Here is an 18,226-nt window from a genome sequence, read left to right on the forward strand (position 1 = left end):
GCATATACTCACAGTAAAATGTGAAACAAAATTAATAACACTACAATATGTCTAAATGTACAGGCCTTTTCAATCAGGACACAGCAGTGGATGCAGGAACGAATACAGACATTCAAACCACTGCATGAAAAGACAATAAATCAAACGGAAGGCCAGCTATATAAATTAAAACCTATTCTAAAACTCACAATTTGATATTTGAAAAGTTATCAAAATACATAATTATGGAGGAGAATTGACTGAATTTTTAAAAAAATTTTCTTTCTTTCAATCTAATCTCCTTTCTGTATTTTATATTTATTTTACTGTACTTTCTTACCTCTTTTACTGACTTCATCTCTGTTGCATCTGTCCTTTATTCTTCCTACCTGTCTAAATTTCCAACCTCCTGTTTATTGTCCTTCTTACTATTGTTTTCTTTCTTTTCTTTATGTATTATAAAATGTCTTCTTACTGTCTTTTTTTCTTAATTTATCTTTACTTTCTTTTCTCTACCCCAGGTGTAGGCAAGTTCGGTCCTAGAGAGCAGTCCTGCAGATTTCAGCTCCAACCCTGAAAAAAAGATTTGCTTGCCTGTAGCCTTAGTAATCCTGAAAACCTTGATTAGCTTGTTCAGATGTGTTTGATTAGGGTTGGAGCTGAACTCTGCAGGATTGCGGCTCTCTAGGACCTACCCCTGCTCTACCCCTTCTGTGTTTCAGTTTCCGTACTGTTTAGATCTCAAAACTGTTTAAAGAGCAGTTTGCCTGTCGAAACTACTTACAAAACAGGTCTTGTAAAAATCGGTGGGGTCCTCTCCAAGAAGGAATGGTAATCCATAGAGAACGGCTGTTCGTCTCACGTTGATGTTGGATTTCTGCAAAGTTATGAAAATTATTATTTAATAGCGCTCATGGCACTAACACAACACAAAGCAAAGAACAACAGCAAAAGCAACAGTTGTTTTAATATAAAAAAAAATCGTGATGTGTGTGAGGAGCTTACATCATTTTTAATCTGCTGCAAAATCTTCTTAAGTTTGGATAAAATTCTGTCATCATTCACTTGCCCTCTGGTTTTTCCAAACCTGTATAAATGTCTTTGTCCAGCCGAACGCAAAGGAAGATGTTTGTGAGAATGTCAGTAACCAAACAGATCTCATCCCCCATTTACTACCATAATAGGAAAAATAAATACTATGGAAGTAAATGGGGGATGAGATCTGTTTGGTTACTGAAATTCTTACAAATACGTTCTTTTGTGTTCAGCAGAACTAAAACATTTATACAGGTTTGAAACTATCTGAGTAAATGACAGTTTTAATTTTGGGTGAACTATTTCTTTAATGATCCATAAAACCAAGAATATTTATTCACCTGACTCTGTGTGAAAAGGGCTGGCCACCTTTCCACTGTATTCTTCACTGCAGGTTCCTTCTCTATCAGTTCCTTTCTACACAAGGCAAATGTAGAATTCATGTTCTGGGCTAGTGCAGAATTAACATGACGTTTCTTCATGTCTTCCACCATCTCCTTCCTTTTAGACTCCATGCTGGCTTCATCTTCACCATCAGGGAAGTTCGGTAGAAAGTTGATTTCAAACCTCTTGGGACTTGTGATGTTTCTCTGAGGCTGCTGTCCCCTTCTTTTCCAACCATTTATGGATATCTCCAAACATCCAGCTTGATGCAGTTTTGAGTGGTAGTTACCCATTTTCCATCTGAGGCTATCATACCACCTATTCCGCCCCTTAGATGAGCTCTCCTGACACTTGTAGATATGTTTTATCTCGCATGTATTGTAGATTTCCCTGATGTAATCTGTATTCAACGTCAACAGGAAAAGTAGGGATCTCAAAATATTCTGGCCATGCAGTCCATAGACTATGAGATGAATGATCATCAGAAGCCACAGACAGGACTTCAGTGTCAGCTGTGTTAGGGGTTGTTGTCATCACAGTTCCATGTGGGCTTATCTGGCAAGTCAGCAATGTAGGTAAGATTCACAAGGGAATTGCTGAATTCTGGATCTTCATACTGAAGCTTTTCTTCAAGTTGCTCCATCAGGGAGTCAACTGTCTGTGGTTTCGCAGGAAGTATGATTTTTCTGATGTCATTTTCACAAACTATAACTCAGAGTACAGTCCTTGTCTCCATATTTATTCTCTCTACAAAGGTTAAAGAATTGGGTTGGTTTTCTTAAATTAAAGTAATAGCTTCAACAGAAAAACAGTTGTCCAATTGCATAATTCTAAACCCATCCTTTGAAAAAAATGATTTGAAAAGTTTCACTCATCCTTGTTTAAATGTACTTTAAAAAGTACACAAAATAATTAATAATTTAATGTGACATCTGCCATACAGTCCAAGCATTTAAGGCAAATAAATTGGTTTGCTGAGAAATCAACTTCAATATATAATCCATTTCACTGGATCAACCCTTCACATAGAATAGCATTTAACTGCTGCTCTCTCAGGAGTGCATGCAGGATATGACCATTTAAAGAAAATGAATTACATTTCAGTTTGTTTCTTAATAAACCCATTGATACTATTCAAACACTTGAAGTTGAATGAAATTATATGATGCTTTTGTGTCCTCCTGAAGTTTGAGAAGCAATGCTTGCTATCTTCTTACATAGTAGTCAGACATCAGCAATCAGAAATCATTTCAAAAATAAGCCTTTTTGTCTTCCAAGTAAGAATGAGAGTAAATAATTTTTCAATAATTTCAAGTCTCTTTAAGCCTGAATTATCATTCATTCAGCATATGATATAATGTTTGAGTGTAACACAGGTCCTTCCCCGAAGTTTATAAGAATTCTGAGAGTTTGGTGATTGTCAGTGATAGCACATGACAGCAAAGTTCAAAAGAACGCAGGTGCTGAATGTACCAACATGCCAGATCTTTACACACAAACAGAACAGCACTGTTGATGACAAGAATTTTGAAAAAACTGTCTGAAATCAGACAGGCCTGGAAAAGTACCAACAGATACAACCATATCTGGATTATACTTGATTCCATCATTGCTCACAGATGATGCTGTGAGGACAGGATATCAAGGGCCACCATGAGGGGCAGAAGTCTAATAAATGCCCAATTCTCATGGGCATTACCCCCAGTGGTACCTTATGAGGCAAATGTGCCTGGGATGATCTGAGGCTGATAAACTTTGTCTGAGAATTTGTAAGGTAACTGCTTGATAGCTTGAGTCAGGGATTCAAGAGATATTAATTTCCTTGATACCAAATCATTAATGCACAAGGACATTTCAATAGGGATGACACCCTCCATAAGGTTGTGCATTATGTCAGGTGGAAAACCACCAACTGTGTGAAAATGTTCCAACCTTTCACTTAACACACAGCCACCTTTCACACCATGTTCCCGACCAGACCTCCTTCTCCTGGATTTCACTCCTCTTTGCAAAGCAGAACCGACATGGGTGCTCAACACTGAAACTCTCCTGTAGTCCTGCAAAAAAATGTGCACCCAGATTATCAGATGAAACAAAAAGCAAACTTCCTTTCAAACAGTCTCCTAACTGTTCAATATATACACCATGCTTTTCAAGAGTTTCAAGGTCCCTAACAAGTGGGTGCAAGATGTCTTTGTAACCATGATGTTAAATTGCACTAGCTCTGCATAAAAATGCTAGCTGAATTGACTGAAGTGATGAAAGATCTTTTGAGGAAAGGTTGGCTAGAACCCAATAGAGAGCAAATATTTTATGTTTCTTTTGAGAAGTGCCAAGGGGATTGGCAAGCTCAAATTCATCAAAATAAAGACCTAGGACAATCCTGAAGGTCTCAGTGTTGAAAAAGTCATTTTCTTGATACTGAGAGAATCCATGGCCACTTCCAGAACAGCGGAGACTCCCGGCACATGTGGCAGGGCATCCAGGCGATCACCAACTACAGAACATCACCACCTACCTGTGACAGTGATGACTCCCTTCCAGATGCGCTGAACGACTTCTACGCTCGGTTTGAGGCACAGAACAACACAACAGCGAGGAAGACCATCCCTCCTCCAAACGTCCAGGTGCTCTGTCTCACCACAGCTGATGTGAAGAGAACTCTATGCAGAGTTAACCCACGGAAGTCTGCTGGACCAGACAACATTCCTGGCAGAGTGCTGAGGGAGTGTGAGGAGCAGCTGGCATATGTCTTCACTGACATCTTCAACATCTTGCTGAGCAGCTCCATCATCCCAATGTGCCTCAAGACAATGACCATCGTCCCTGTGCCTAAGAAGTCTACGGTTTCCTGCCTCAATGACTATCAACCCGTCGCACTCACACCAATTGTGATGAAATGCTTCGAGAGGCTCGTCCTGAGGCACATCAAGTCACAGCTACCACCCTCACTGGACCCCTTGCAGTTTGCGTATCATCCTAACCGCTCCACGGATGACACCATCACCACAACCCTCCATCTTGCCCTCACACACCTGGACTGTAAAGACTCCTACGTTCGAATGCTGTTCATAGATTTCAGTTCAGCATTCAACACAATCATCCCTCAGTGGCTGATTGAGAAGCTGAGCCTGCTGGGCCTGAACACCTCTCTCTGCAACTGGATCCTGGATTTCCTGACTGGGAGACCTCAGTCTGTCCGGATCAGGAACAGCATCTCCAGCACCACCACACTGAGCACTGGAGCTCCTCAGGTCTGTGTGCTCAGTCCACTGCTGTTCACTCTGCTGACTCACGACTGTGCAGCAATGCACAGATCCAACCACACTGTCAAGTTCGCCGATGACACAACTGTGGAGGGTCTCATCAGTAAGAGCAGTGAGTCAGCTTACAGAGAGGAGGTGCAACATTTAACAGCCTGGTGCAGAGCCAATAACCTCTCCCTGAACGTTGACAAGACTAAAGAGATGGTGGTTGACGTCAGGAGAGCACAGAGCATTCTTCGCTGTTCATCGATGGATCCTCGGTGGAGATCGTCAAGAGCACCAAATTCCTTGGTGTTCATCTGGCAGAGAACTTCACCTGGTCACTCAACACCAGCTCCATCACCAAGAAAGCCCAGCAGCGCCTCTACTTCCTGAGGAGGCTGAGGAAAGCCCATCTCCCTCCCCTCATCCTGACTGTGTTCTACAGAGGGACCATCGAGAGCGTCCTGAGCAGCTGCATCACTGCCTGGTTTGGGAACTGCACCGTCTCGGATCGCAAGACCCTTCAGCGGATAGTAAGGACAGCTGAGAAGATCATCGGAATCTCTCTCCCCTCTATCACGGACATTTACACCACACGCTGCATCTGCAAAGCTAACAGCATTGTGGCTGACCCCACACACCCCTCACACACACTCTTCACCCTCCTGCCATCTGGAAAGAGGTACCGGAGCATTCGGGCCCTCACAACCAGACTGTTGAACAGTTTCTTTCCTCAAGCCATCAGCCTCCTCAACACCCAGGACTGAACTGTAGAACAACTCTCTCTCACACACACACATAAACACACACACACACTCAAGACTGAACTGTACAAAACTCTCTGTCTCTCTCACACACATACACACACACACTCTCTCTCTCTCTCTCTCACCTGGATGGATACACTCACACACACACATACACACACACATAATTTAAATTGTTCATTACTTGTGGCACTACCACTACCTGTCATACGCTGCTATAGTTATACTTATGTTTATTTCTATTTGCACTACCTCAACTGCTGCTGTTGAATTTTTTTTGCACAATATTTTTTACATCATTTCTTTTTATCTTATTTTATTTCACTTATATTCCATTACACATGTTCTTTTCTTTCTTTTCGGCACTAAGTGTCCTGTGTTTTTGTGTTGCCTTTTGTTTGTATTTATTATTTTTGCACTGTCTTGTCTTCGATCTGTTTGCACCTAGCTGCACACTGTGCACTTTATGTGCTAAGACAAACTTCTGTCCTAGCTCTGTGTTTTTTTTGTGTTTGATCTTTATGTTGTATGTTTCTGTAGCACCAGGTCCTGGTGAAACGTTATTTCATTTCACTATGTACTGCGTCAGCTATATGTGGTTGAAATGACAATAAAGCTTCTTGAATCTTGAATCTTGAGTGCCATCTCTGTAAGTCTTAAATTCATTAACTAATCGATCATTGCAAAGAACCCTATATAGAATGTCAGCCCAGTTTAGCATTTTCTGCAACATTTGCAGAACTGGCACATAAGAGACTGACTCTGAATCAAGCTTGTATTCAACTGGCATGGCAATCAGAAATTCACTCTGAAAATATGATGCTCCTCTGCTTATTGTGGAAAGAGGCTCACCATCTTTGGTCATTGTCAAGATGAAAGAAGTAAAATTTGATTTATATGTTGAATTATTTCCTGTGCAGCCAAATCAGAAACATGCAAAATCACCTGCATTTTGAGAGAGTGAGGCTATAATTTGAGAAAGAGTGAGGCTCCAACTGAGGACGCAATTCATCAAAGTTTTCAATCTCTATATCATTTATCTCCAAAAGTTCATCTACAGGATCAGCGCTCAAGGGCTATTCTTGTTGCACATTATCTACACTGTGTGTAGCAACATACAAGAGAACGTCAGATTTTAACTGCCTCTGATCAAATGCTCCATGCTCTCTACATTTATGGGAATTAAATGTAGAGTAGATATTGCTCTCAAAATTGCAATTGTTGTAGGGAAACTGCACAGTTCTATGATTTTTGAGATGCTGCCGCAAATGAGAAAAAAAATAGACTCTGTGCAGGGCGCCTCAAAACTGCAAAGTGGGCAGTGAAATATCAAAGGGATGTTATCACATGGACTGGATAGGCTACCATGTGCCTGATGTGAATGATGTTTTGTTAAGTGTACACTTATTGCATTAAATGATTTGAATGAGCACAGACAATCTGTGTAGAGACATGGAATTGGAGTACTTCTAGTGTAGCTTCCATGTTTTATTCTGTAGTGTTTCAACAGCTGAGCCCACTTTTCACACGAAAACAAGCAAAACCTACACTTCCACTGCATGAATTTAAGTCCCCAAAATAAGCATACACTAAATAAAAAACACAAAATATGGTACATGCTTGTTAATTAAGCTATCTTAATTCAGGCATCATGTTGTTCATTTCCATGTGAACCACACGTGCGGATCAAACGTTCTAGAAAGAATGTTCATAAAGGCCGCACAGGTTTTTACATATCATTAATGATAAACCATGAACTTACAACCGATTAAAATAGCTTAGAAATGTAATAAAACAAGTGTTCAGTAAAAGTCGATTTTTGCAACGTAGCACTGGTCGCATTTGACATAAAACTACTTCAGTGTGCCTTTTTATGTCTTTTCCTCTTTCCACACAACTAGCAAATAAAATTGTATTTAAGTTGTAAGAGACACTGATGTTTATAAACAGATCATTGTGAGCATACCTAGTCATTCTACTACATCCCTAAAACGTGCTGTTCTTTGAGTTCTTCTTCGTCAATGTCTTCTCCAAACACCTGTGTTCTGTCACATTGCGCATGCATGAGACAAAAGCGTGTTTAAGAAATTAGAAGAGTAATTCTAATTGTGATAGTAATAATAATTGTAATAGTAATTGTTTCGTCCTATGCTGAAACTTAACCAAAGGCCAGTAAATATATCAAGCTCTTTTCATACAAATATGGTGGATTGTGATGTAGCAGCAGCTGATTGGCAATAAGCTTAAATCTTACTGGTTTCCAGGTTATTTTATAGCGCAAAGGGGAAAAAGACCCAGAACCTATAAATAAATAAATACTCTTAAGTACTCTTAAGTTTAGTTCACACTACACAGTCTAATCAATTTAAATCAACAAATTTTCTAAAGTCAGTTAAATTTACAAGTTTTTCTTGAGTAGATTCAACAATTACTTTTTACAGTGCATGTGTTTGACTGGTCTATACCACAAAAAGAAAATACTGTATATTACTGTTAAATTCTATGGTAACCTGCTTAAGATTTTACAAGTATGTTACTGTATCGTACTGTTTGGAAAAACAGTATGTTGCTGTTAGAATTTGGATGTAATTTTACAGTCTGTCACTGCTCGAAGTCCATGTTCATAGCTTGATATTGGCTAATATGGCCCACAAAAATTAATTTTGTTATAAATCATGATCATTTCTGAAAGTAATTGAATGAAAACATTCAGGGGGAAAAACACTATCTTATCTCTATTATCCCAATAGGTGGCAAAATAAGTCAACAAACATGATTTAATATACAGTATTATATATATAATCATGATATACTGTGTAATCCCAGTTAAGTTCATTTCAGGTCCAGGTTGTAACAGTACAAAATGTGAAAAAAATATATAAGCACTTAAAAATGTATATTTCTTTGCAGTATGTCTTTCAATAGATTATGCAGTATGTTGGCGATATATCCATGTGTACAATCAGAATATAGTATGTAGATGCTGATAAATGAACGGATTCAAGAGGAAATGTGTTTTTTGGTCACTAATCTGGTTTTATTTCTGGCCCACTTGTTCATTTCTTTGGCATGTCCCATGTTATCTTTTCTTGGTGAAACTAGTTTCTCTGTTGTCCTGGATTCATGGTTGTTAAATTTTTTTAGCTACTTATTTGGGTAAACAGGTTCATAACATAATTATAGATGCTTTAATGTAATGAACGTGAACAGAGTCAGAAACTTTAATTTAATGAAATACTTTGCAATTGTAGATTTAAATCAATCATGAGTAACCGAAAGGAAACAGTTACATGGAGGAAACCTTTGAGATGACATGAGGAAGAAACTTTATGACTTTAACTTATTAGAGAATACAGGTTGTAGCTACTGTGGAATAAAAATTCTACTGTACTCACTACTAAAATCTGACTCCAGCTCCACACTGACCCGACAGCTCAGTCTAAGTGAGACTCATAGTTAGTAAGGCCTCAAAACTAAATAAGCCAATCAAGCAGACTAGATGAATGCAGATAAGAGATTTTATTTTGTAATCAGCGCTGACACAAGAATTGAGATGCTCACGCATGAACGTCCCAACAACCTCTCTTCGGGGAACTCCAACTACAGCCTTTATATACATTTCCCTTATCTTCCCAATGCAACACGTCACTGGTTCTTTGCCTAGACAATCCCACCCATCTTTCTTTTTTAGACCTTTTAGACTCTTTTTTACACCATTATCTTTGAATTTACAACTTTTCAAATACCATTATAATTAAAACTTCCCTACATCATTATATTAACAAATTGGGCGTTTCCGCCCCCACCAGTGGGATTGTCTTCGGCCTCACTCTTGCCAACACCTCATTCTTCTTCAGGAGACAGCATGGGTAAGTTCTCAGTCCTTCAGGGGCCAACACCCTTTCTTTTATTACACTCTACACTTCACGGCTTTTCTGATTTATCCACTGTCTTCTACGTATGTACTCTAGATATTTCGCCTGGTACCACCATTGCCATCCAGCACGCGCTGCGTTTACTTCATGATGAGATCACTGCCGCTCCAGGTACCAGCGGAGCGAAGATTGACCATAATAATCTAGGGTGCATCTCTGCCATTGATTGGTCCAAGTTTGGAAAGCCTGGTACCGCAGAGAAGGCCTGCCAGACTGACATCATTCATACAACTATTTGTTCTTCAAAGCCCTTGCAGCCTGTGTGCAAGGCCCGTGACAGGCCAACATGCCGTGTTAAACCTTATATTGTTCTTAAGCTCAAACGACCTAACGAGTAAACCTTACCTGAGAACTCACTCCTGCTGTCCCCGATTATTTCACACTACATCAAACACACACTGGCAAGGCAAGGGTTAAATATTTGTGCAGTATGAATGATAGAAGAACAGGCAGAGCCTATATTACAGAAGGTGCTCTTGTACTTGTCAGACCATAAGATAACCAAGTTCGCCATCTTGTGTTCATCAAGAAACATATCTTTCTTTTCCTCTATTTATGCTTTTTATATTCTTGAGTCTACTAAACTTTCCCTAGGTTCTACCTTTATTTACTTACTTTGCGGTTCCCCCGCCGAAAGGAAACACTTTCCTTCGCTTCTGTTTCTGTAGTGTAGTGGTTATCACGTTCGCCTCACACGCGAAAGGTCCCCGGTTCGAAACCGGGCAGAAACATCTTTTGGCGGTCCGGGGCTTGTGCTTTGCGTCGAATTAGACTCGAGTTTTGCGCTCTGTAGCACCCGTGCCTTGGGAACAAGCTGAAACTGAGATCCGGCCCCACTCCCACATAGTTTCTGTAGCGTGACTGTTTTCACGTTGTCTGCTCATTTGCACTGGCGAACAAAAGTCTTGATATTGTCTTTTTTTTGTTTTCTTTTTTGGTTTAATTGATTTATTTTGAAGATGAGTGCCCAAATAGCTTCTTTGTAGTTTCTGTAGTGTAGTGGTTATCACGTTCGCCTAACGCGCGAAAGGCCCCCGGTTCGAAACCGGGCAGAAACAACCCAAGGCTTTTGAGCTTTGCTTCAGTATGCGTCCACTCGTCCTAATCGGCACCCTGAAGCTGACTGGAGCAGTTTCTCCACAATGGGATGCCTAGTTTGAAATGCGCTTTAGTGCTTAGAAAATGAACAAGTGTCTACTTCAAATCAAGCAGCGCGTAGGGGCTTTTGCTGCAGGCCGCAAGCCATCACTTACACCGCAATTGGAAATCGGAAAGAGCTCTCACCAAAGAACTCTGGCCAAAGCCTGTCAAATGCAACTGGTGGACTTTGCCATTCCGTTTTGACTTTCGAGACCGGGCAGAAACAAGCCTTGAGCTTTGCTCCAGTAAGAGCCCACTTGTCCTAATCAGGACCCTGAAGGTGACTAGAGCAGTTTCTCCACTATGTGGTGCCTAGCTTCAAAAGGGCATGAACAAGTGTTTGCTTGTTCGAGTCGAGCAACAAGTAGGGCTGTTTTTTTTTGGCCTCAGGCAGCAAGCAACCACTTAGAACACAAGTGGAAATCACTTGTGGAAAGACAAGCCTTTGTCACACTCTTGCCAAAGCCTGCTAAACACAGCTGGCGGACTTTCCCCTTCCGTTTGCCTTTTCAAGGGCGGCCCTCGTACATTTGCCACGCTCCAACCTGCGGCTTAATGCGTTGGCCGGGAATCGAACCCGGGTCAACTGCTTGGAAGGCAGCTATGCTCACCACTATACCACCAACGCATGAGGCCTTGTTATCAGTCAATATGGAATTGTACCATGAGGGTAGAAATCTTTCTTTATAATAACAATGACACAACACCACACTACAAGAAAACACTTTAAGCAGAAGGATTTTGACAGTGTGATAGCACAGTGACACAGCAGGTAGTGTTGCTGCATCACAGCTTCAGGATCCCCAGTTTGATGATGAGTTCAGGTCACTGTCAGTTTGTGTGCAGTTTTGCATCACCTCCAAAATACATGAGAGTAGGAATTTGCTAGGAGAAATTTCCCCTTTGTGTGAAAGAGTTTGTGTATGGAGCTCTGCAAAGGACTGACATCCCATTCAGGGTGTTTTCTCACCTTATGTGTGACTCCTTATTAACCATGACCCTGACCAGTAGAGAAACAGAAAATCCCCCAAAAGGGCATGTAACTTTCTGTAAAGCATTGACAGAACTGCTTTCAATATAACAAAACTGTGTGAAAGTTTTTGTACAGTGCAGCTGGATTTCCTGTCACTGTGGGCTCCAGAGCACAGTAGTATAGAGCAGAGTCTGATACAGCAGCAGAGGAGATGATCAGATCCACTTTCTTATTCGTTTTATCTTGCTCTTTTTTAAGTTTTATGGACAATCGTGGATGAGGTGGTTGAGCCTTTATGACAGTTTCAGTGCTTTCAAGAATCAGCAGAAGAAACTCGGGTCTTGATCCAGGTTTTTGTCGATACCAGTGGAGTCTGTTAACTGATCCAGTATATGTGCAGGACAGTGAGATGTTGCTACCTTCCATTGAAAATACATTGGTTTGATCTGGTTTAATGTTATTGTCAGCAGCCTCTGCTATAAAAACATTACAACAATATTGTGATATTTTAATCATAAATGACACATTTCACATGAAAAATTGTGTCTTCTTAATTAGATTTATTGAAAAATAATATTTTGTGTGCAGTGTATATGACTTACCAACATCATCAAGAGTGAAAAACACCACCAAGAGGAACAACATTGTTTTCCTGAGTGTTTAGTTCAAACCTCTAGCTTTAGAAATGAATGTCAGTGTTACTATTTGATGTACATCTCCACCTCTAGCTCCACCTACTTGTATTTATGCATATTCATGATAACTGTACTGTTCTGTATACTGTTTATATAAATCTGTAGAAATGTTTTTGCATTAATAATAAAATGTGGTTCTAAGAATCCTTGGATTCACTAATACCATTTCTCAGTTCCATTGCCTCATTGTTCTGTGAAATTCTATCTAAGACAGTTTTACTGGATTAAATGTATGTTGCAGTGGTATTTATTGGTTTTGTGTGTATAAATTTGTTGTGTTTGTTTGTCTTCCTCTGTGGGTCAAGTGTGCAGCAGAAGGCAGCATATTGTCAGAACCACTAAGTAAGAAAATAAGGTTTATTTGAGAATAAGGAAGAAATATTTTTACAAACTTTAATTAACCCCATAATGCTCAGCCCTAACAACCACACAAGGTTACAGGGAGTTAAATAGAAAATATAAAATGTACCTGTACTCAAGATAGCATCAGAAGTGAAAGAACAATAAAGGCAGAGTTTCAGATGAGTTCAGTGTTTCTGAAACAGCAGGTGCTTTTGTTTGTCACAGAAATGACGATAGATGAGTATTTATTCTTATTACAGTTTAGTCTTAAGTGGTCAGATGTGTACAGTTGTGTAGTGTAAAAGAGTCAGTGATTTATTCTTGTAGTTTGTGCTCTGCCTCAGATAGCAAGGTTTACAAGTCCATAGGCCTCTCAGGCCAGTCAGTAGTTTCATCTGTAAAAGATTATGCTTCAAAACAAACAAATCAAACTACACACCATATATAATAAAGCAACAAAACTTTACATCAGACGCACTGCAGCAATTAATTATTCATCTTAACAGAAGCAACAAAAGGTCTAATTCCTGAACCATATTCCTTTGTTTTGGGGATTATCTCATTCTGATGAGGTTTAAATTGTTGTTATTAATGGCCACAATATACAGTTTCAGTATTATACATATGGATTTACTGCATTCAAGATAAACACTGTACAGTTTTTGTACAGTGCAGCTGGATTTCCTGTCACTGTGGGCCTCAGAGCACAGTAGTATAGAGCAGAGTCTGATACAGCAGCAGAGGAGATGTTCAGATACACTTGTTTATCATCAACTTTAGCAGACTTTCTTGGGTCAGTGTTGGAAATTAGATTTCCTTTTTGGTCAACATTAAGAAGGAATTCAGGTTTAGATTTTGGATATTGCTTTTACCAGTACAGGAAGTTTCCTGTAGGAAAGCTTGTTTTGTATTTGCAGGACAGAGTAACATCATCACCTTCATCTACAGCTTCAGGAGTGAAATCTGGCTCTATTGAATCTGCCATGGAGTCACCTGTCATAGAGAAGAGATCATAATGTTTTTAACCTTTAAATAATCAACAGGAAATACTTAAGTCAGACCCACACTCTGCATTTTCACACTGCATCACCACACAGACTAATATTTAATATAATATAGTTAATATTTCTGTAATAACAAAAAGTCAATGTTAACTCACCTAGTGAAAGCCACAGATACATGAATATAACAGTGAACATGATGACTGGTCTTAGCTCAGTGAAAATAGTGGAGATCTTTCTGTAATCTAATATGTTAACACCATAAAGCTTCAAAATTGCTCCACCCCACAGCATCACATGACAGTGTCACCAATGTTGTTGTCAGATTGTTGATTCTTACTGAAACATCCTTTACATTCAGCCTCATATGGGAAACCTGTCCAGAGGACATTTAAGTAAACACATACTGAAAGGAGGAAATAAAGTTTTGTTGTAAATCTGAAAAATAAAACTTTCCTGTACTCATGATAGCATTAGAAGAAGAGAAAGAAGAGTAAAGGCAGATTTACAGAAAAGTTTCCAGTTTTCAGTGTTTCTGACACAGCAGGTGCCAATGTTCCAACACCAATGTTGCTGACAGATTGTTGATTCTTACAGATAAATCCAGGATTTACATTCAACTTTAGTTAAAGGACCTATATATATTTTAAGCAAACCCAAAGCAGGAACTATTTGTAATATACAGATAATAGCAACAATATAATTAAACAAATGTAATTATTCTAATGATAATTATACAATTGTTAAGCCATAATATAAAAATTAAACAAGTTTTAAATTAATTACACATTATATGTTTACAATCAGGCAGCTTAGTGGTTAGCATGTTCGCCTCACACTTCCACACGTCCATCTCCATGTGTCCTGGGTTCAAGTCTTGCTCCTGCTCACTGTGTGTGTGTGTGTGTGTGTGTGTGTGTGTGTAGAGTTTGCACGTTGCTTGGTGGGTTTCCTGCGGGTGCTACAGTTTCCTCCCAAAGACATGCTTCTAGGCTGATTGGAGTTCTGTAGTGTGTAAATGAGTGTGTGTGTGCACCCTGCGATGAATTGGCACTCTGTCCAGGGTGTATCCTGCCTGATGCCCGATGATGCCTGAGATAGGCACAGGCTCCCTTTGACCTGAGAATAGATCAGATAAGTGGTACAGAAATGAAATGTTTGTAATTAGTGGTGTCTGCATCTACGTCTGGAATATTCCAATACAAAATAGTTTCTAAAGTATCTAAACCAGTGGTGGGCCATCAGTGCCAGCAAGGCCTTCTCTGCTGGCCTAAACAGCAGTGATCTGAATCACTGATTTGCATTTTAATATATTTTTCCATGCGTGTGTATTAAATTATTCCCAGTAGTCTATTATCTACATTTCCTAGCTTTGCTCTTGGTTGCGCTGCTTCCAGTAATGATAAGAATATTTATCTAATCATATTTCAGCCAGTGGCTGACATCATGTGTTGCCAGAGTGAAAGAAATCTGTCTTAAGGCCTTCAGAATGAATAGTGCAGGCGCCCGTAGCTTAAAATGAGTGGCAATTAAAATTTTTACATTAACCAATCAGATTTCGAGTTGGCGTCATTGGCGCCATCTAGCAGGCATACGATTACGTCAGCAATTTCCCGTCCTTTGATTGGACAACTGGAGTAGTCAGAGGCAGAGAACCACACAAACTAAATAAAATTATTTTAACTCACAATGACTGACAGAGGAGAAGAAATCGATTTGGTGGCAGACATCCTTACACATGCATTTTCAAGGCAGACTGTAATAAAATTGACTATTCCTTGTGAGGTGTGAAATACTCTAGCCTAATTTCTATTTTACTTTGCTATTAAACGGTTGAGGACACCAGTGAAGACCGCAGGACGCGGTAACCATAGTAACCAGTGATTTCCGGATTGGACCTAAGATTTCCAGCCCAGCTACAGCTTAAAACCCGTCCATTAAAAATAAAATAAAATAAAATAGCAGCCCCAAATGCATACTGTGATAACTAATACATTAACAAACAGAAAACCCAAAACAAATGGGTAAGTGCAAAGAGCACTATTTAGACACACACACACACACACACACACACACACTGACAGACCCGCAGCACAGGCGATCTCACCCAGTGTCCAGCTCTTCAAGTCCTGCAGAAATCCGCGGAAGTTTTGATAATTTTATGATCATTCCTAAATATCATACAACATTACATTAGTAATATTGACTGTCAGATACTGAGCCACAAGTGGTCACGTGATGAACGAACGAACGAATCAGATCCGAAGACGGTACTGACTGCAGAGCCGGTCTATGAGGCTGTCACGTGACGAGCAATTTTCCCCGCACAGAACCAGATAGGATTTTGCGCATGCGCGGTCAATACAAACTGAACGAATCTCAAAATGAACGAATCTTTCAAGGAACCGAATCGGAGCCACGGAGGCCAGCTGTACGGCAACTGCACGCCAACTGCATCCTGTTAAAACGTAAAGAAAACAAAAAAATCTCTGTAATTCACTTATGGTGTTCTAGATGGCTACTTAATTTACACCTTAACACGAAGCAGGATGTAAGCCTAAACATGTCCTGTTCTCCAAAAAAGATGATGTACTGTACATTTCCTCCCGCCGCCCCATCATAAGTGCTTCTTCTCATCGCAGTTTCATAATAACACATCTAACATTCTGTCACGTTCCTTACAGTAAAAACAGCTTGAGTAAAATAAAGGAAAGGTTTGTTTACCGGTTAAAAGGTTTGCATTACTCATTACGATATTTATCTTAATAATGCTACCAAGTTAATTATCCAGGCTTGCTAACAGTGTAGATAAACCAGTGTTTTTTTCACCCACACCCAGAAATAGAGGATATTGATATTTAAAAAAAAGGGAGACGTAAAAATACAAAAATTTCTTTTTTAACGCCGAAACGTTAATGAACCTGTGAGTTTGTAAACTAGTTAAGCTGAGAATAAACAGACAAATATTAGCATTAGTTAGCATTATCTAGCATTAGCATTAGCTTGTGTAAATTCACCGTACATGGTGACTGATTAAAGTCTCAAAAACCTCCTGTCCCAGTCCATCATCCGAAATCTATCTAAATATTATACGGAATAATTATTAAAACCTTCACCCGAGTTCAGCAAGCTTTACACTCTATATGATATTGTGTAAATGAAATGATTAGCGAGGTTCGCTAGCTAGATAACATACATCTGTAACCAAGTCCTTTGGGGCGCTAACTGGATAATCACTAGTCTAATCATGATTTAGTGTGAAACCAGTACTCAGGGTTGGGAAAAGTGACCTGTTTGATGGGGTAAATATTATAATGTGGAAATAAATTCTCGTTAGCCGAGCTCATCAGCTTGGTTCAGGAGTTTAGCATTAGCACCAGTAGGCAAGTTTGCTAGCAGGCTAACTAAATATTATATTCACATCAACTGACCCAAACCATTGTGTAATAATTACAACAAACAGACAAGCTCTCTCAGTAGATAACATTAATCTATAATTTATTATTTACACTAGCTAGCAAGCTGCCCAATCACAAGACTTAGCATGTTTAAGTTTTAAACAGTAGCCAGGGTTCTTAAAGGTGTCCTACTACTGGGGTAAATATTACATTGTATTGTATATTATGTTATATTATATTGTATATTTATTGTTTATTGTATATTTATTGTAAAATCAGTGTGACATTAAAGGATAAAGATCGTCCTACCGTGAGGGGCTGAGTGTTGTCAGAAGGAGCTCTTTCTCCCCGCAGGACGCGGTAACCATAGTAACCAGTGATTTCTGGATTGGACCTAAGCTACAGCCCAGCTACAGTTTAAAACCCGTCCATTTAAAAATGAAATAAAATAAAATAGCAGTCCCAAATGCATACTGTGATAACTAATACATTAACAAACAGAAAACCCAAAACAAATGGGTAAGTGCAAAGGGCACTATTTAGACACACACACACACACACACACACACACACTGACAGACCCGCAGCACAGGCGATCTCACCCAGTGTCCAGCTCTTCAAGTCCTGCAGAAATCCGCGGAAGTTTTGATAATTTTATGATCATTCCTAAATATCATACAACATTACATTAGTAATATTGACTGTCAGATACTGAGTCAGGAAGTGGTTATGCCCAAGGCATAAGCGAACTAAGCGGCTGCTTAGGGCCCCGTAGCCACCAGGGGGCCCCCAAGAGTACATGAAATGACATCGTCTTTTTTTTGATATCTGTCAATGGACAATGATTATTATACAAAATGACAATAATAAGTTATAATTAGTCATATTGGTGGCACAGAGGGGCCCCCGAAATAAAATGTTAGGATATTGTTTGTACCATTAAAGCCAAACATAATGACTGCTTGACTCATAAGAAAGTGTCTGTTTCCTTACTGACAATGTTATCATCTTCATCCTACGGACCGATTTTATCAGATTAACATCATCACCTTCATCTACAACTTTATGAGGGAAAAGTGGCTTTATTGAATCTGCCATGGAGAAGAAAATGTAATGTATTTAAATTATTCTATTTTTGTATTTATTCAATTTTATACAAATTTACTAACAATTAAAATGAGTAAATATTTTAGTTTTTATATTTTATAAGTAGTGTCTTGACTTGTGGCATTTATTTGTTTGTTGTGATAAAGCATGTTTATTAGAGTTCATATTATTCTCCAAAGAAGTATTTATAACAGAGTCTACATCTTTGGAGGATGTGAGCAG

The 18,226-nt window shown here is 39.3% G+C and overlaps 3 non-coding genes across 3 annotated transcripts; 2 read left to right on the forward strand and 1 right to left on the reverse strand.

Moving 5' to 3' along the window:
• The first annotated feature begins 10,006 nt into the window (after window positions 1–10,006).
• trnav-cac (transfer RNA valine (anticodon CAC)) lies at window positions 10,007–10,079 on the forward strand. The gene has a single exon. It is a non-coding gene; the product is annotated as a tRNA-Val (tRNA).
• Window positions 10,080–10,333: 254 nt separating this feature from the next.
• trnav-aac (transfer RNA valine (anticodon AAC)) lies at window positions 10,334–10,406 on the forward strand. Its single transcript has one exon. It is a non-coding gene; the product is annotated as a tRNA-Val (tRNA).
• A 638-nt stretch (window positions 10,407–11,044) lies between these two features.
• Window positions 11,045–11,116, reverse strand: trnag-ucc (transfer RNA glycine (anticodon UCC)). Its single transcript has one exon. It is a non-coding gene; the product is annotated as a tRNA-Gly (tRNA).
• Between the last annotated feature and the right edge of the window lie 7,110 nt (window positions 11,117–18,226).

This window comes from Hemibagrus wyckioides, unplaced genomic scaffold, assembly GCF_019097595.1.
Source record: "Hemibagrus wyckioides isolate EC202008001 unplaced genomic scaffold, SWU_Hwy_1.0 Contig31, whole genome shotgun sequence".
Classification (NCBI taxonomy): domain Eukaryota; kingdom Metazoa; phylum Chordata; class Actinopteri; order Siluriformes; family Bagridae; genus Hemibagrus; species Hemibagrus wyckioides.